Genomic DNA, 20158 nt, shown 5'->3' with positions numbered 1-20158 from the left:
ATAATCTCTTCTTAAAAGGGTTGATGTGAAGATCAACTGAAGGAGCTCATGTGAATTATCTGTCAATGTCTCATACATATACTTAATGAATGTTTATTGAATCTGACTCTGAGCCATTCCAAAGTCAGGCAGAAGACTGAAGATGTTTCCTCTTTAAAACTCAGAACACACACGTACACACACATACACATACACACACACACAGGTGCATCTAAAACTGTTGAAACCTGAATACACCCTGTGGATTGTATCAATGTCAGTTGGTATGAATATTGTACTATAGTTATGGGAGATGTAACCATTAGGGAAAACTAATTGAAAGCTATACATGGGACCTCTGCACATTTTGTTTGTTAGGTTTTTGGGGGTTTTTTTGTTTTTTTTTTGCTACTTCCTATGAATCTATAATTGTTTCAAAGTAAAAAGTTTTTTAAAAGTCAGAAGAAACAGTGGAATATAAACCAAAGAGAGAGTGAGAGAAATCAGCAAGACACTCAGAACACAAGGCAAAGACCAGGAAGGTGGGGAGGGTAGGGGCAGCGGCAGGAAATTCACAGGTATTGAAAAAGGCCGGATGAAGCCTGTAGGGAAACAAACAGCTGTGAAGCACTGATCCTAAAGCTTCAAATCTGAGGCCATTTTCTCTCACAGCCTAGACACTTCTTTCCTGGTTACTATTCTATTCAGAAGACTATCTTGGGGCCTAGCCAGACCAATGGCTGCAGACAGAAACAGGTAAATAAGAACACAGGACCAGAACCAGAGGGTGTTCTATGGAATAGAGGAGGAGACAGAAGAAGGAACAGTGGCCACCAGAAAACATACCAAAATTTGATTATTCATCATGCCACATGTGGTTTTACATGCGTCCCAGAGCTTGCTCTGAGGCAAATCTTGAATGGTGCATTTGGCTTTCAGGCATATTGGTGATCACTTTCTTGTTTATTCAATCCACAGAAAGGTTAATTATGCTAGTGACTGTGGCTGGGAAACAATTCTTGGAAAATGCTTTGGTAACAACAGGTTGGCAGTGTATGAAAACCATCTGCTTCCCGCAAATGTTAAGGTAAACTTTCAAATTTGTGGGGTTAGCAATTACAGATTGTATGGTAGTTTAGCAGAGGGAAAATACATGCTGTGTTGATGTAGACTTTCGAGATCTTCTTGACACCCAGCCGAGAAAGAACACCCTGTTATAAGAAGGATGGTCTTCGAGCATATCAAAACTTTGGGTAAGTCATCTTTGTTTGCACGTATTAAGGCTAACAGAACAAGAACATCACACAAGGGAATATAGTATTTATACTGAATGTCTCCTAAGTAAATTAAGCCTCTCTGGTTTGCTCTTGCCTTGACCCACTAATGGGAACAGGATTATAGATGGAAGATTTGTTTCTTATAAAAATATTCAGTTTATTCTACAAAGGAACGTAAAATGCTGCTCCTCTGACCCCGTGGCAGGAGCTGCTCTCAAGGGCTGCAATTGTGGTTGTTCCAGCTGCTTTGCCATGAAGAGGTCTACTCTCCAACTCTTCTGATGGCAGGGCTTCATGGCTCCCCACCTCCACTCTGGAGGAGAGAAATGGAAAGGGCTAACGGGCTCCCAACTTAGCAAATGTTGTCAGGACCACTAATCCATCATTCTAAGGGTACTTCTCAAAGAGACAGATTCTTGTGAAAATCATTCAGCTGATGCTGAGAGGGAATATTTTAAGTAGAGTGGAGTTCAAAATTATGAATGGCAGCAGAGAATGGACACAAATCATATTTGCTAATGGAAGTAAAAAAATCAAATTTGTCCCTTGTGGTTACATCTTGAATAGCAACACCTTATAATGCTTAGGCCCTAGGTGGCTTATGTCCACTACTTATTGAGGAATGGCCACATAAATATATAAATTAAAATTTTAGGCAATCTTAGATCTGTAGGTGATTAACACCATCCCCACAACATTCTCAGCCTGATTGACCATTTATGACATTTCTGCTAAGATCTGGAAAGGCAGGGTGAAGGAAATTGTGACATCTACCTCAGTTTGTATGTGTGAACATCTTATAGTGGCGGTTATAAAAAAAAAAGGAAACTTCTATCCTTGTCAGAAGACAGCGAGGCATTAAAAAGAACACAGAGGGGCTTCCCTGGTGGCACACATTGGCTTCCCTGGCCAATGCAGGGGACACGGGTTCAAACTCTGGTCCGGGAAGATCCCACATGCCACAGAGCAACTAAGTCCATGCGCCACAACTACTGAGCCTGCACTCTAGAGCCCGCAAGCCACAACTACTGAGCCCATGTGCCACAACTACTGAAGCCCGTGCGCCTAGAGCCCATGTTCTGCAACAAGAGAAGCCACTGCAATAAGAAGCCTGTGCACCATAACGAAGAGTAGCCCCCGCTCGCCGCAACTAGAGAAAGCCTGTGTGCAGCAAAGACCCAATGCAGCCAAAAATAAATTAATTAATTAATTTATTTTTAAAAAAAGGAACACAGAATCTGGAATCAGATGATATTTATTTTAGTAGAGACTCTGACACCAAATAACTGACCTTGTGCTAGGTATTCAAACTCGGCAAATCACAGAATTTTCATAATTAAAACTGGATCGACAACAATAATATGCTTCTCATAGGATTGCTGTATGAGACCCAGCTATCTCTCCAAGTGACAGATACATATTATTTCCTTCTTCTTTGTTAATCAGGTCCCAGTTTTGCGTAGGTGTTCACACTCCCCTTGGCTATATGCTCAGAGAAAGGACCCCTCCCAGGCCTAAGTGGTTAATCTTGACTAGTCTAAGTCAAACATGGCCCTTCCATTGCCCCTGACAAAATCTGGTTTAGGCATAGGCATGTGACAAAATTCTTGCCAAAGAGACATGAAGGGAAGACTCTGGGGGAAGGAGGCCTCCAGATGATGGATTATTCACTCTTACACAGAGCCCCATAAAGACAAGTTCACTTTCCTACCTCAGGATAGTGTTAGCTACACATGAGACCCATAACTGCAGCGACCATAAAACCATGAGAACAAAGCCAAGAGAATTTTAAAGAACCCAAGCTAGATCCGGGATGCATTTACGAATTAGCAGCCAAAGAACCAGCCTATCTCTGGACTTCTCGTTATGTAAGATGATAAATTTATTCTGTTTAAGCTACTTTTTCTTTTACTTGCAGCATCCCAGGGAATCCTACCTGATACAATATAAGAATCAAATAAATAATGTCTATGGGGGTCTACCCTCCAGATATGGGATGGACCAGACGCAAATGGAACCTTACCAAAGTTGCAACCCAGCTTCAATGCATCTCAGTCTCAGATTGTATTCATGTGACCTGCCCTCTATTGACGATCTTGAGCATATGGCAAACTCACTCTAAAGGCAAATGACATCACCAAGAACTTCCACAGATTCCCATAAATTATGTCTGCCATTCAATTAAACATAACAGACATATCAACAAACAAGAATAACAGGAAAAACACAGAAAATGGAAAAAGAACGGGAGATGACCTGGTTTGGGAGCCCATCAGACATGAACTTTAAAATAACTGTCAGTAGAGGCTTCCCTGGTGGCACAGTGGTTGAGAATCCACCTGCTAATGCAGGGGACACGGGTTCGAGGCCTGGTCCGGGAAGATCCCACATGCCAAGGAGCAACTAAGCCTGTGGGCCACAACTACTGAGCCTGCGCTCTAGAGCCCATGAGCCACAACTACTGAGCCCGCGTGCCACAACTACTGGGGCCCGCACGCCTAGAGCCCATGCTCTGCAATGGGAGAGGCCACCACAATGAGAAGCCCGCGCACCACAACGAAGAGTGGTCCCCATTTGCCACAACTAGAGAAAGCCTGCGCAGCAATGAAGACCCGACACAGCCAAAAATTTAAAAAAGTAATAAAATTAAATAAATTAAGTAAATAAAATTTTTAAAAAGCCTTTGTCCAACTTAATAAAAAAAAATAAATGTCAGTAAAATGTGGAGATGACAAGATGGAGAATGTAATCAGAGAACTGGCACTTACAAAAATCAAATTAAAAATTTAGAACTGAAAAATATAATAATCAAAATTAAGAATTCTATATGGACATAACAGTGAATCAGGAGTTAGGTCAATAGAAACTATTCCAGCTAACACAGGGAGAGGAAGAAAAGATGAAAATCTTAGAAAGTACCAAGAAAGACCTATGAGAGAGGATATAAAGCTCTATCATGTATATAATGGAATTGCGTAAAGGAAGAAGAAAAAGAAAGGATCAAAGGCAATATTTGAAAGTTGACAGTTGAAAATTATCAAAAATTGACAAAAGATATTAAGCCACAGATTAAAGCAGGATATATAAAAAGAAAACCACACCTAGGAATATCATAATAAGACTACTAAAAACCAAAAACAAAATCATTTTAAAAGCAACCAGAGGAAAAAGCACATTTATCTTCAAAGGAGCAATAGTAAAACTTAATGCCTGACCTTTCAATAGAAACTTTAGAGGCTATAAAACTATAAAAATGCTTTTTAAAGTTCTTAAAGGAAATAACTATTAACTCCCAAAACTAAAACCAATGAAAAATGGTACATACCCAACAGAAATAAGTATTTATGTCCTGCCAAAAGTAAGCCTATACAATAATGTTCATCACAGCTTTATTATTAATAGCCCAAAATGAAAAACAACCCAAGTGTCCATCAATAATAGAGTGGATAAATAAATTGTAATATAGTCAATGGGACACTACATGGCAATAAAAACAAAAGCCCACTATTACACATAAAAGATGATTCCTCAGACCTAATGTTGAGTCAAAGAAGCCAGAAACAAAAGTACATGTTGTATGGTACCACTTGTATGAACTTCAAAAACAGGCAAAACTAACGTATTGTTGGAGAACACAGAATTGCAGTTACTTCTATAGCAAAAGTGTTGTCTGTAGGGAAGGATGGGAAAACTTCTTGGAGTGCTCTACATGTTCAAAACCTTGATTTGGATGGTATACATAAAAATTCATCAAGCTGAACGCTGAGATTTTGTGCTTTGAATGTATGTAAGTTGTTCTTAAATAAAAACAATGTCACATATAAAGAAGAAAAAAGCAAAGAGTAAATAAAAATGTCTCTATACAAGCAAACAAAAAACCCTGAGAAAATTCATTGCCAACAGAATCCCACTAAAAGTAGTTAGCTCTTCAGACAGTAGGAAAATGATTCTAAGCAATAAAATCCAAATGCAGGAAAGAATTAAGGACAATTGGTAGAGGTACATCAAGTATATAAACCTAAATGAATATTATCTATACAAACAATGATAATAATGTCTTGTGAACTCTAAAATGTATGTGTTACTTTGCTTGACATTAATAACCAAAAATCAGGAAAAGAATAAAAGGAGTATAAATGTTCTCAATCAGCAATATCTGGGAAGTGGTAAAAGATCTAATTTATATTAGACTGTAATTAGTTAAGTGTGCTTGTAATTTCTAGGATACTCACTAAAAGTATGGTAAAAGAATGTATAACTAACAGGTTAATAGAGGAGAAATAATGAAGCTAGACATGAGAGAAAACAGAACACACAAATACACCAGTATACACATTAAGTGTAAGTGGATTAATATTTTGATTAAAAACAAAAATTAACAGACTGAATAAAACAATATGCTCCATCTTTAAATATAAAGATATTAGACAAACTGTAAGGAAAAAGATAGCTTCCTAGGCTGGATTTTTTCAGAAGCAGACACTGACACAAGTATTTGAGTGCAAATAGTTTACTATTAAGTGATGACAGGATCATATGTAAGGGAATGAGAAAATAAGACAGGGAAAGGTAGGATACTGGATGCATTAATGAACAGTTTAATTCTTGAGGCAATTATAACTGAATTCTGCTATGGACTGATTCGGGATGGTATACAATATATATCACAGTTGTCTCAACTGAGGGGTTAGAAAACTGAGGTATTTATCCCTAAACTCCCACACCTTATTGGTAGAGGGCTCTGCCTGGAGAACTACTAACTCCCCCTACTTCCTGCCTGCCACAGGAGTCAATTAAAAATGTCGGGCAGAGAGTTGAAGGTGCTTATGGGACTCAGTAGGATGATTTAGCATTTCCTGGAAGACTGAGTGCTGAGGAGATACCAGCATCCATAGCTTCAGCCACAAATGAAAATATATATACCATGCAAACACTAATTAAAAAAAAAAAAAAAAACTATATCAGACAATGTAGGTAAGACACATTTTTTTAAAATATTTTTGGCTGCGCTGCACAGCATGTGTTATCTTAGTTCCCTGACCAGGGACTGAACCCGTGCTCCCTGCATTGGAAGCGCAGAGTCCTAACCACTGGACCACCAGGGAAGTCCCAAGACACATTTTTAGAAATTAAAAAAATTTTTCATAGGAGAAAAGGATGATTTAACACTTATTAATATGAACTCAACTGCATAGATTCACAATACATGAAATATAAACTGACATAGGAAAAAAGAAAAAATAAATACATAATCATAGAAATATTAGCATGCCTCTCTCAATAACCAGTATATACACTGACAAAAATATCAGTAAAAACAAACAAAAAAAGATCTGAATAGCACAAATAATACTCTGGAACTAATTGACAGCTATTGTTAGAACACTGCAGCTGAGAGCACCAGTAGCAGTACACACAGTATTTCCAAGTGTACATAGAACATTTATCAAAATTGACAATACACTTGACTATAAAGCAAGTCTCAACGCCTTGCATATAATTTAAGTCATACATAATATGCCCTCTGAACACGGTGGTTTAGAGCTAGAAAACAATAACAAAAATCTAAACAGAAAATCCCTAAAACTAACGATTATGCAAAATAATTCCAAATGAACCTTGGGTTAAAGAATAAACCACAATGAAAATTAGAAAATATTTTGTACTAAATTATTAAAAAACATATCAAAACTCGCAGATGCTGCTGAAATACGGACTTAAAGGAAAATGTGTAGCCTTAAAAGCTTATGTTAGAAAAGAAATTTTAAAAGGCCCAAACCCAAAGTTTTAAGTAATTAACTGAAATAGTAGAAGGAGGGAAATCAAAAAGAGCAGAAATAATAAAATGGAAAAAAACACAGTAGAGGAAATAAACAAAGAAAAGTGACTATTAGAATAACAAAAAGAATAAATGCTTAGCAAGATTGATCAAGAAGAGAGGGACAGAGACAGAGGAAGGAGGACAGGGGAGTGGGGAGAGAGATTTGATAACCAGGTATGAAAAAGAACATATCACAACATATCCTACAAACACGTTTTTCAAAAAAAGGAAGAATAATGAGAGGATATTATAAATAACTTTATGCCAGTAAATTTTAAAAGTTAAGTGAAATTGCCAAATTCCTAAAAGAAGGAAATTTCCCTAAACTGACACAAGAATAGAAAACTTGATCTATAGCTATTTAAAAAGTTAAATTTCCAATTAAAACATTCCACCAAATGGAGAAGTCTCTAGGCTCAGACAGCCTCATTAGTTAATTCTTCCAAATATTTAAGGAGAAAATATCATCAATCTTGCACAAGTTTTTCCAGATAATAGAAAAGAATAGCTAACTTTATGAGATCAGCATAACCTTGATTCAACAACCTGACAAGGATATTGGAAAAAAGGAAAATGTCAGATAAATCTCTCTCAAGAACATGTAAAAATCCTAAATAAGACATCAACAAGTCCAATCCAGCAGTATACAAAAATGATAGTACCCAAGGCCAACTAGGGTTTACTCCAGAAATAAAAATTCCTGGTTGGTTTAGCACTCAAAGTTCAATCCATGTAATTTAGCACATTAATGGAGTAAAGAATAAAACAATATGATAATCTAGATACATAAAAGCATTTGATAAAATCCAATACCCTTCCTTCTAAAAATTCCTAGCCAACTTGGAATGGAGTGAACTTTCCTAATTGGATAAATACTATTCTTTAAAACCGTATATCAAATATCATACTTAATAGTGAAATACTGAAAACTTTTTCCCTGAAATGGAGAATGTGACAAGAATGCTTGATACTACCATTTCTATTCAACATTGTACTGAGGACTGGGCTAGCACAATAAGGGAAGAAAAAAATTAAAACCATAGAACTGGTATGGAAGAAATTAAAAGGTCCTTATTCACAGATGACATGATTGCATGCAATAGACAATCTGAAAGAATATACGATTAGAACTAACAAGTGAAAATAGCAAGGTTGATATTTAAAAAGTGTTTTTATATAGCACTAACAAATAGAAAATATTTTAAATAATACCATTTACAGTAGCATCATAGACATGAAATACTTCAAAAAATTTAACAAAAGAAGTGCAAAACTGCTGAACTCACAGCTATGAGACATTACTGAGAGAAATTAACACCAATTTAAATGGAGGGTTATACCATCCTTATTGACTGGAAAACTCATACTATTGATTCAATACTATTCAATACTATCCCATTCAACATCTGTAGCAGGACTAGTTATTATTGTAAAAAGTGACCAGCTGATTCTAAATTTTATGTGGAAATGCAAAAGGCTAAGAATAGCAAGACAATATTGAAAAAGGCAATACTGCAAGATTTACCTACCAAATATCAAAACTTGTTTAAATGCACATTGATTAAGACATTGTAGTACTGGTACACAGATAGACAAATATATCAATAGGAGACAAGAGAGTGTTCAAAATTAAACCTATCCATATACGGTCACTTGGTTCGGACAAATATTCTCTGCAGTGCAGTCAGGAAATAATGGGCTTTGCAATAAATGGGAAGTGAATTGGAAATTATTATGGGAAAAGTGAACCCTGATTCCTTCCTAACAACAAACAAAAACTAATTCCTGATTAAAAGTAGATCTAAATGTGGAAAGTAAAACATTAAATCTTCTAGAAAAAAAAACAAAAGAAAATATCTTTATGACCTGAAAATAAGTGAAGGTTTATTAAACAGGACACAAAAATCAACATTACATCAGACTATATAAGAATTAAGAAATTTTATATGCCAAAAGACAAGATTTCAAGAGTAAAAAGTTAGAGGGGAGGGATAAATTAGGAGTTTGGGATTAAAGTATACACACTACTATATATAAAATAGATAATCAACAAGGGCCTACTATATAGCACAGGGAACTATACAAAATATCTTGTAATAACCTACAGTGAAAGAGGATGTAAAGTGTGTGTATATATATACATATATATATATAAAACTGAGTCACTTTGCTGTACACCTGAAACTAAAACATTGTAAATCAACTATATTTCAATAAAAATTAAAAATATAAATATATAAATAAATACATATACAAACAGAGCGAAAAGGTAAACCACAAATTGGGAGAATATATTTTCTATATATATACAGCAAAGAACCCGTATCCAGAATTTAAAAAAAAAAAAAAAGCTACAAATCAAGAAGAAAAAAGACAGAAAACCTGAATAGGCACTTCACAAAAGGAGATATTCAAATAGCCAATAAGCATATGCAAAGGCACTCAACTTCATTAGGTGTTAGAGAAATGCAAATTGAAATAAAAATAATACCACTACACACCCAACAGAAAGGGTATAAATAAAAATTCTGACAATACCAATTGTTGGTAAGTATGTGGAGCTACCAGAACTCTCATTCTCTGCTGGTGAGGGAATAAATTGTTTGAATTACTCTGAGAAACCTTTAGGCAGTACCTAATCAAGCTGAAGATTTACACTCTACAACCCAGCAATTTATCTCTTAGGTATACAACCAGCAGAAATGTGTTTCTGTTTTACCTGTATATCAAAAGACAAACACAAGAATTCATAACAACCCAAATGTCCATTAATAGTAGAATGAATTTTTAAAAATACTATACAGCAGCAAGAAAGAATTATTGCTACATGTAACAACATGGATGAATCCCACATACTAATTGAAAGGAATAAACCACACATAAGAGTATATAATTCCATTTACTAAAGTTCAAAAACAGGCAAAATTAATGTAAGTTGTTGGAAAGCAGAACAGTGGTTACCTTTGGTTAGGAAGAGGCACAGGGGAGATTTGGGGGGGTATAGGAAATCTTCACTTTTTTATCTCAGTGTTGGTTACGTAGGTACACGTACTTTGTAAAAATTACTTGACCACTTGTGATTCGTGCATTTTTCTGAATATATATTATAGGTAAATAAAATGTATTGAAATAAAACAACACACATTATATAAATGTACTTTGTAAAATGAAAAATACGTAAAAGCAAAATGAATGTCCACAAAAGTACTTTGTAAAGAAGTTTGATTGCTCCGTTGTAGGAACAAGGTAAATGATCAAGAGATGTTTGATTTTAAAAATATGTGTATCACTGAGTCACTTTGCTGTATAGCAGAGATTGGCACAGCACTGTAAATCAACTATACTGCAAAAAAAAATTCTTTTTAAAGAGATGTTTGACAAAGACAGGAAGCAAGAAATATACAAAGGACTGAAAAAAACAGTGGAAAGGAAAGGAGAGAGGGAGGGAGGGTCCAACAATGCAGTACAGCCAGGGATGTTCCACCTTGAGCAAACTCTGTGCTGCTAGCTCTCGGATTCACTGATATAACTTGTACAAAAATCCAAGCAACTGCAACAGTCAGTTAACTGCTAAGTACCAAGCTCTGGGCTCTTCTTCAATCATGCCAAGGACGTACTTTATACCTATTTTATGGGTGAGTGTAATGAGGCTTGGAGAGGTTAGATACCTGTGCAAAGTCACAAAACCTATAAAGACAGAAGCAAGGATGTGAATCCCTGTCGATGTGACTTCCAGACCATATTCTCAACAGCCACCCTCTCCTGCTAACACAGTAGTCAATAGTTATCTATTTAGATATGTTTTGAAAGGCTAAGTAAATAGCAAGGTCTAAGGATCTCCTGCATCCCAAACTGCTTTCTAATATTTATCTTTCTTTATCTTTTTAAAAAATCTTCCTTTATCTTTGATGAACAGAGATGATGTTCCTCAGGAAAGGAAAAAGTGATGACATAGCAACAGCTTGATGTCCCACAAAGCTGTCTGGAGTTGGTCCCTGGAAGTGTTTGTGGTTTGCACACGCAGGTGACGGCAATGGGGATCTAAAGCAATGGGACTCATGTACACTGACTTCATCACTTACTAAAGAAAAGAGTCCTTTGCTCTGAAAACAAATGTGTTCCTTCCATTGCTCAGAAAGACCTCTTTATTCACAACCTGATCTTGGCCTCAGGCTGATCTGGCACTTGCAGTATCAAAACGCTGGAAACCCTCTGAGTGATACCTTCATTCCCCTGTGCACTTCCTCCATCCAGGCAGCACTGTCCCTCGCCTCATTTTAATACTTTGGCATTCAGTGTCCTACTCTTCTGGAACTCTCATTAAAACATGTTTGTGGTTCACCTACTGGGTGACTTGATAGCCTTATCACAGTTAATCCTTATCACACATCTTTGGGGTAGCCTATTGGATTCCCATTTTGCATTGGAGGACAGTGAAGGTCAGAGATGTTAAGGGGTGTGTTCAAGGCTACACAAATATTGAAGGACAGAGCCAGGACCTATCAGATACTAGAGACTGGTCATTCCTTTCTACACACACCTATATAACACCCACGGTTGTAGACCCATATGAACAGCAAAACATCTTGAAAAAGAGGGAGGAATGTGAAAAAAAAGCACACAAACACAAAAACCTTAGTGATCTGGGGTTAAATGAAGGACCAATCTTGCATATTTCAGTAGCCTCTTAAACATTTGTAATTGAATTGCATTAGAATTATTCAGCTTCATTTTACAATTATGCCTGTTATGCATGCATTCATGACTCAGGCCTTTAGTTAACAGTAGATACCAGGTACTGGGCTAAGAACTGGGATGATGATGATGGCGATGATGATGATACTGACAATGACAGCATACTGTCTACCCACATGGACCTTACCATCTAATTAGGAAGTTAAACAATCACATTAACAGCAAAGAGTGTTGTCTGTTATGACAGGGGAAATTATGACCCTGATCATCAAGTAAAAAGTACAATCATGATTAGAGTTCTGTTGTCAAAAAGGCACGAAAGTGTCAAATGTATTTAAATCAAGATATTATTAAAAAAAGTTTGGGGCATTTACTTGCCTTAATAACTAGAAAAACGTTTGTTAACTTCTTGGGGATAATCAGAATAAATAAGAGATTGTTGGGCTTCCCTGGTGGCACAGTGGTTAAGAATCGGCCTGCCAATACAAGGGACACGGGTTCGAGCCCTGGCCCGGGAAGATCCCACATGCCGCAGAGCAACTAAGCCCGTGAGCCACAACTACTGAGCCTACGTGCCACAACTACTGAAGCCTGAGCGCCTAGAGGCTGTGCTCCGCAACAAGAGAAGCCACCGCAAAGAGAAGCCCGCGCACCACAACAAAGAGTAGCCCCCGCTCACCGCAACTAGAGAAAGCCCACGTACAGCAATGAAGACCCAACACAGCCAAAAATAAATAAATTAATTAATTATTTTAAAAAAAGAGATTGTTCTAATATGACAGATTATCTGCCTTTGTTTTACAGTAAACTCAAAGCTCATTAGCATGTCTGGTTCTACCTTCTGTGTCTAGCAGGGTAGTATGGAAAGAGCAAGGTCTTTGGAGGGACAAACACTGAGTATAAATATCAAGTGGGTCATTAGTTTTTTTCTGGTTCTTCTTATTTCTATTAGAAAAAGCCGCTCATAAGAACACTGGGAACAGAGTTGCTGGAAGAACCAAGGAAGACAATGTGTATAAACAAACTTTGTTACCTATTATATTACTTAGAAATTTTTTTGGTTGCAAATGCCAAAAACCTAATTCAATTAGCTTTAAAATTGTATTTGTTAAAAACTTTTGTCCACACAAAAACCTTCACACAGATGTTTATAGAAACTTTATTCATAATTGCCAAAACCTGGGAGCAACCAAGATGTCCTTCAGTAGGTGAATGGATCAATAAACTGTGGTACCTCCAGACAATGGAGTATTATTCAGCTTTAAAAATAAATGAACTATCAAGCCATGAAAAAACATGGAAGAAACGTAAATGCATATTACTAAGTGAGAGAAGCCAATCTGGAAAAGTACGATTCCAACTATATGACATCTGAAAAAGGCAAAACTATGGAGACAGTGAAAGAGTCAGTGGTTGCCAGGGCTGGAGGAGAGGGAGGTCAGGGTAAATAGGCAGAGCACAGAGGACTTTTAGGGCTTCCCTGGTGGCACAGTGGTTAAGAATCCGCCTGCTAATGCAGGCGACACGGGTTCAAGCCCTGCTCCGTGAGCAGCTGAGCCCGTGCACCACAACTACTGAGCCTGCGCTCTAGAGCCTGCGAGCCACAACTACTGAGCACGTGTGCCACAACTACTGAAGCCTGCAAGCCTAGAGCCTGTACTCCGCAACAAGAGAAGCCACTGCAATGAGAAGCCTGCACACTGCAAAGAAGAGTAGCCCCCGCTCGCTGCAACTAGAGAAAGCCCACGAGCAGCAACAAAGACCCAACGCAGCCAAAAGTAAATAAATTAAAAAAAATTTTATTTAGTATCATACAGAAACTACTCTGTATGATACTACAGTGATGGAAACATGTCATCATAAATTTGTCCAAACCCATAGAATGTACGACGCCAAGAGTGAACCGTAATGTGAACTATGGACTTTGGGTGATTATGATGGGTCAATGTAAGTTTGTCAATTGTCACAAATGTACAGCTCTGGTGGGTGACGATGGGGGAGGCTAAGCATGTGTGGAGGCAGGAGGATATGGGAAATCTCTGTACCTTCCTCTCAACCTTGTTGTGAACCTAAAACTGCTCTAAAAAAAGTGTCTTTTTTTTTTTAAATGGTATTTACTGACTCCCATGACTGGAAAGCGTGGGGCGGATCTCACCTCAAGCACTGCTGGGCCTAGGGGCTTAAAGGATGCAGCCAGAATGCTCTCCATCTCTTGCCTCTGTTATTCTGTTGGCTTCGTTCTTTCCTATTGTAAACAGTCTTCTTGAGTCTTCTTACCTCATCCTGGCTGGCAATCCTACAGGAGAGATAGTCTCTCTCTCCACTTTTATATATATAAATCCTAGGGATCCTGGTTGGCCAGGCCTTCATCCTGTACCCAGCCCTTGAGTCAGTTAATGGGGCTAGAGTGAGAGTATTATCGTGACTGGCTAGGCCTGGTCACACTATTACCCTGTGGTGACGTGGACAGGCACAGAACACTATGGACTATGTTCTGGAGGAGGGGTGACTGCCCAAAGAAGAAGAGGGGATAGAGAAAAGCATGATGGAGAGTCAGATCTGCACAATCCACCACACACAGTGACTAAGTTAAGATCTGTGGATATCTACACACTTCACGATACTCCAGCTGTGTGATCTAGGCCTATATATTTCACTGCCCTATGCTTCATTTTCCTCATCCATAAAATAAGGCATTTCCTTTGTAAGCATTAAATGAAATCATAAACCCCAGATGCCTGGTACCTGGCACATAGAATTGCTCTGTAGAAGGCAGCCATTACTAATAAGATTAATCCCCATCTCACAGACCTGGGAACAAAGGCTCAGAGAGGTTCTAATTTGCCCTGGGCCACATCCATGGGACACCCTATGGAGAGATAATAACAACAAGTGTAAGAGCCTGGAGCCCTGCAGACATCCTTTGCACTTAGGGAATTATACAAATGATTTCTCACTGATGACATCTGGTCCTGAGGGAGATAAGGCTCACTTTTAGCTGTGTTTAAGGACAATCGTATAGTCATCATAATGTCTTGTGCTGCATGCTGCTTTTATTTTTCAAAGTGTTTCCCATCAATTACATCATTTTACTCTTAAATATCCCTATGAGTCAGGGAAGACATTATCACCATTAGTTGTTGTTCTTATTATTGATTTTTTTTTAATGCTCTGCTTGTTATAGAACAAATACAGCCATTCCCATTTTTAAACTGTTCCTAATATATTTTTTCATGAATTCTGGTGCTTAGTTTTCTCTGACTTGAATTATTCTCTCCAAATTGAAAATGGCAAATGTCCTTGACAAATGCACAGCAAGATGGCTTAGGACGAGACTAAGGAGTGGGAGAGCTGGAAAATGGATTTTTATATACAAGCAAATGAATGACAAAATCTGTATTTCCCAGTCCTAAACCTCTGCAGAAGCTGGAGTCAGGAGGACCAAGGAATCTGTGAACTAGCTAACACCACAAGTTAGCAGCTGTTCACAAGGGGCCCAGACAATTGCCAAATGAATGCATTTCTCAGTGTAAACAGAGCTGATGGAAAGTCTGGGCATTGTGAAATCTTGTAAAGGTCGGGAGTCCCAGATTCTACCACTCAGCTCTGCCACTGACTAGCTGTCTGACAGTAGGAAAGGGACACCTGCTCTCTGAGCCCCATTCATTTCTGGAGAATGGAAATACCAGGAACTTCTGAGGAAGGTAGGTCTGGGTGTGAATCCAGCTTTCTTATATTCTGAGTGCGTGGCAAGCCATATAATTATCTGAGCTCTAATTTAGTCACTCAAACTGCTTATATTTGAAGATTAAATAGCACCAATATGTACAAGGACCTAATACAGTGCCTGCTGCATAGCAAGGATCAATAATTATTAGTATCTCTTTCCCTAGAGCAAAACAAACAAATCTATACATATATGATAGATACATTGATATATATATATATATATATATATATATATATAGGAACATAGATAGTATAATTATATGCATATATAATTACTGTGATAAAATTAAAACTTTCAGTTATTTAAAATGATTACAATACATTTAATATGCAATATACATTAAACATTTTATACTCTGTATTACTTCAAATTCTCAAATAAATATTCCATCTTCAAAAAGAGTATCACTGTGTAAAAGCCAGGGTTAGGATCACTCTATTCTCTCATACAGTAATTATTCAAGGACCTCCTATGTGTCAAGCACTTCCATGCATATAACGACTAGCAAAACAGATCAGGTCTCCACCTTGCATCTAATGGAAGTTCAGGCAATGATGACAAAGAACTGTTCCTCCCTGGAGAAAGTACCTAGGAAGGATATCTGGGGAACACATCAAAGGGCCACCAAATTCATTTTCAACAGAATTTATCCAGGTGAAAACGGAAGCAGAGGATTCTAGATAGAGCAAAGTGAACGTAAGCATTAGCTCTGAGAAGGAAGCCAAGAGATGTTCCCTAAGGCAGAATCTATCACAAATGATTGGTCAGAGACAAGATCCTTATCTAAGTATATAAAATAAGCAGCACCATATGATGAAGGTCTACCTTTTCAAGGAATTTCACCCTCTTCTCTAAAATAATCCGTGTGCACATCTGCAAAAAACAGAAGGAAGCTTAGCTATTCAACTTGCTTTGGTATCCAAAAATTCTTCAACAGGTCTCTAAAGGTAATCAGTTTCACAGCCCACCCATTGCCTTAAGGGAAATCTAGTTTCACAGTATGGTTAGATCACTCACCAGTCACATGTCTTTGGGCAAGTCACTGAACAGCTAGGCCTCAGTTTCCCCATTATCAAATGCTGAGAGTCATAAACCAATTCACTTTTCTTTTCAACCACCCACATGAGACCAACACTTTAATGAAAAAGGGTATTTTGATGTCACCCCCTTCGCTATGATTTTATGCATTTATCCTAAAGCCTGACTTTATCATCAGCTGGTTACCATTTATTAAAAAAAAAAAATGGAAACATCCCTGCATAATAAGACTCTCATGGGAATGGTAAGGGAATTGGACTCACTTATAAAAATCAAGTAGCAAAACGATTTAGCTGTTGGTTCACTCCAGCCTGGGCTGTGCTTTGCATGAAAAATGAGCTCATCTTTGAATGTAGCAAATTCTGCTTGTTTGGGTAGTGCTTCTAATCGAGGCATATATATTTTCCCTCAATCACAGGAAAACAAATTGTCAGTGGCATATTGCTTTGATATTTCAACCATTTGCGGGATTCCCAGCCTCCAAAATGTCTTAAACAGAAGCATGAAGCATGAATAGGCCAAACTAGAGAAACCAGTATTTATGAGCCTATTCGAACCTTGTAAAGATTTGATCAGCAAATATGCCAATTGATACACCATAATGTTTTACAACTGCAGTTGTCTTGGTCTATAAAACTTATTATAATTCTGAAGGGATTTCTGCTTTCTTTGCAGACATTTCTGTTTTACTGCCACCTAGTGGTGAATATTAGAACTGGCAGTATTGCTGCTGGAATTTTAGGGAGGCAGAAAGTGAAAGGAAAAAAAAAAAAAAAAGACACGAACAAATGATCCTAAAAGGCATCTTTCTCTCTGTCTCACTCATCTCACCTTCCCTATCCAAGTAATCCCCTCCGCTTACATACATAAGCACAATATTCCAGGCAGATTCTATAAGGCTCTAGAATGGCTTACGGACTATGCGGTAGAAAAAGTCCCAAAGCCGTTTTTGACAAAGAGCCCTGATCTTCCTGATCTTTAATATCTACCAGACTATAAATAAAGCTGATGTTTTTACTCTCATTTGACTCCTCTTTCAAAAATCTCCACCAGCTGGAATGCAGTACTTAGAAGCTTCTAGACTTCTGATGACAGAGACCAAGATGGTGGTGGTGTTGAGGGGCCAGGATTGGCTCCTCAGGATGATACTGGGTTGGCCTTGGCAGACTCACTGCTCAGGAAAAGCACACGGGGATGTCAAGTGGAGCTTCTTTCTAGGAGATTCCTAGGGCACCAACCAAAGGAAGCAAGAGAAAATCCCAGTCACCAATGTCCTGAGCATACAGAGAAAAAGGTCCCACTCTACAGAAGCTCTATGGCTTCCCACAGAAATATTGGTTCTAAGCCTGCATAGCAGTCTTGGGTCCCATTAGATCAATGATTTTCAACCTGACGGAGTAGTATCCCCACAATAAGCATGGGGTGGTGGATATTTTGATTGCCACCATGAATGGAGAATGCTCTTGGAAACTAGTGCTAAATGTTCTTCACAGTCCTGCACAATGAAGAATGTTCCATCCAGAATGCCACTACTGCCCCCACAGAGAAACACAGCATTCACTTGAGGATGGGGATGATTCTTCATTCCTTCTTTGATAAAGCTTTTCTGAGTTCCTTTGTGTCAGACCTTGGGTTAGAATCTATGGATCGGCTATTAAAGACACAGCCTCCTCAAAATTTCAAAGGATCCCAGTGGGTATTCCATTCATTCTCAACAACATGGTACTTTTGTTGATTTTCTTTTTCTCCCTTGAGGATACGGTAACTGATCAGGAAGCCACTTGAGGATAGCACAGCCTTGTCACAGTCACAGATGCGGATGCCCACCAGGTGGACATTGATTACCTCCCAAGGGAGCTGTGGTCCAGTGCACTCAAAGCATCACACTCTCAAGAGACTCTAGCAGAGCCACATTCTGATTCTTACGGTGTTCATGCCAAGGTGGAGGGAAATAGCCTTCCTTTCTCTTTTGTGTTACACTTTGTCACCTACTTACCATACAAGTTCTGCTTCTGTCTCTGTGTCTCAGAGTCTCTCCACGTCATCTCCTTTACCATCTACTTCTAGTTATGTACAGTCTTGGGTAAGTGGTGGGAAATAGCCTTCCTTTCTCTTTTGTGTTACACTTTGTCACCTACTTACCATACAAGTTCTGCTTCTGTCTCTGTGTCTAAGAGTCTCTCCACGTCATCTCCTTTACCATCTACTTCTTGTTATGTAGTCTTGGGTATGTGGTGGGATACCTAAATCTCAACAAACACCATAACATCCATCCTATTTCAAGCTAATTCCTAGATACCCACATGAAACCACTTTATCATATTCCTTCAGTAACTCCTCTCTACACCTGGAAAAATCCCTCATGCAAACCCGCTACCTGAGGCCTTATTCACCAGGTCAATACATCAGATACATTAAATCCCAGTTTAGACTCAAGCTGGAACACTCCCTCCCATTGCATAAGAGCTGAATCAATGTCCTTACATATGTTGATGAGAAAGATAGAGAGAGATGGATAGAGGATAGATGATAGATATGATGTGATAAAACATCACATGTAAAAAGTTTGACACATACCAGGCCCTTAATTAAATTTAGCTGTTATCCTTAATACATTTTTGGAGAATTCTGTTGTTATCAATGCCATTTTAAAGATGAGAAACTGAGGCTCAAAGTCACAGAGCAATTAGTTCATAAAGTTAGGATTCTAGCTTATTGATCTCTGACTCCAAAGCTCAGGCATTTCTGACTAAGCCATACTAGCTCTACATTCCATTCTCAAAATATCTTCCTTTTATGTAGATCGTGTAAAGTGTTCACACCATATACAGGCGACTGTGTGTATACACATTACATCAGTGTTCTTCTTTCCTTAAGCATGGCTTTCTCTCTCATCACATTCTGATGAGGAGGCGTCCTTTGGAAGATGTGGTCTATAATGGCTAGACTGCAGCTTGCAGCTGAAGCCAAGTGAGGTGTCAGCTGTGTGTCGGCAGAGCTTATGCTCCATACAACATACACCAATTTATGCTGCCCTAGAGATAATAACAGGCAGACTACAGAAATAAGTAGCTATCTTCCTCTCATTATGTGTTGTGGGTGGATAAACCGTAAACACTATTTCCTTCATTTGAAAGTTGTAAATGCAACAGATGGGGAAATGTCTGTTAATAGAGTATTAGAAACCTTACGTATCTCTATTTTGTTTGTAAATACAATCTTGTTCTGAATCACAGTGATTTTCTGCAAGTCTGGGTGTGGTGGACATTACTAGGGCTCCTCAGTATCCATGGCCTCCCCATTTCCAGACACACAGAGACCATACTTCCCGGGCCCCGCTTGCATTAGGAAGGGCCACGGTACTCATCTGGCCAATGAGCTGTAAGCAGAAGCAGTGCGTGTGTGGCTTCTAGAACAAAGTAACTTAGCTCCAGATGGGTAACCTTTCAGAACTTTTTTCTTGCAACAGCCATTGTGGAAGCATGTGTTAACATGGAGGTGCCACAGGGTCCACAGAGACCAGACTGCGGAGCCGACCAACACACAGAGGATAATTGCCCTGGAGAATTGCCCAAATCCACGGCAGAATTTGCATAAATAAAAATAAACTTTTGACTT

The 20158-nt window shown here is 38.3% G+C and overlaps 1 pseudogene; it reads right to left on the bottom strand.

Moving 5' to 3' along the window:
• Positions 1 to 18585, bottom strand: part of LOC132359499 (bridging integrator 3-like) — an 81066-nt pseudogene extending 62481 nt beyond the window's left edge.
• Between the last annotated feature and the right edge of the window lie 1573 nt (positions 18586 to 20158).

This window comes from Balaenoptera ricei, chromosome 1 (genome assembly GCF_028023285.1).
Source record: "Balaenoptera ricei isolate mBalRic1 chromosome 1, mBalRic1.hap2, whole genome shotgun sequence".
Lineage (NCBI taxonomy): Eukaryota > Metazoa > Chordata > Mammalia > Artiodactyla > Balaenopteridae > Balaenoptera > Balaenoptera ricei.
The sequence above is the reverse complement of the archived record's forward strand: the minus strand, read 5'-3'. Positions and strand labels throughout refer to the sequence as shown.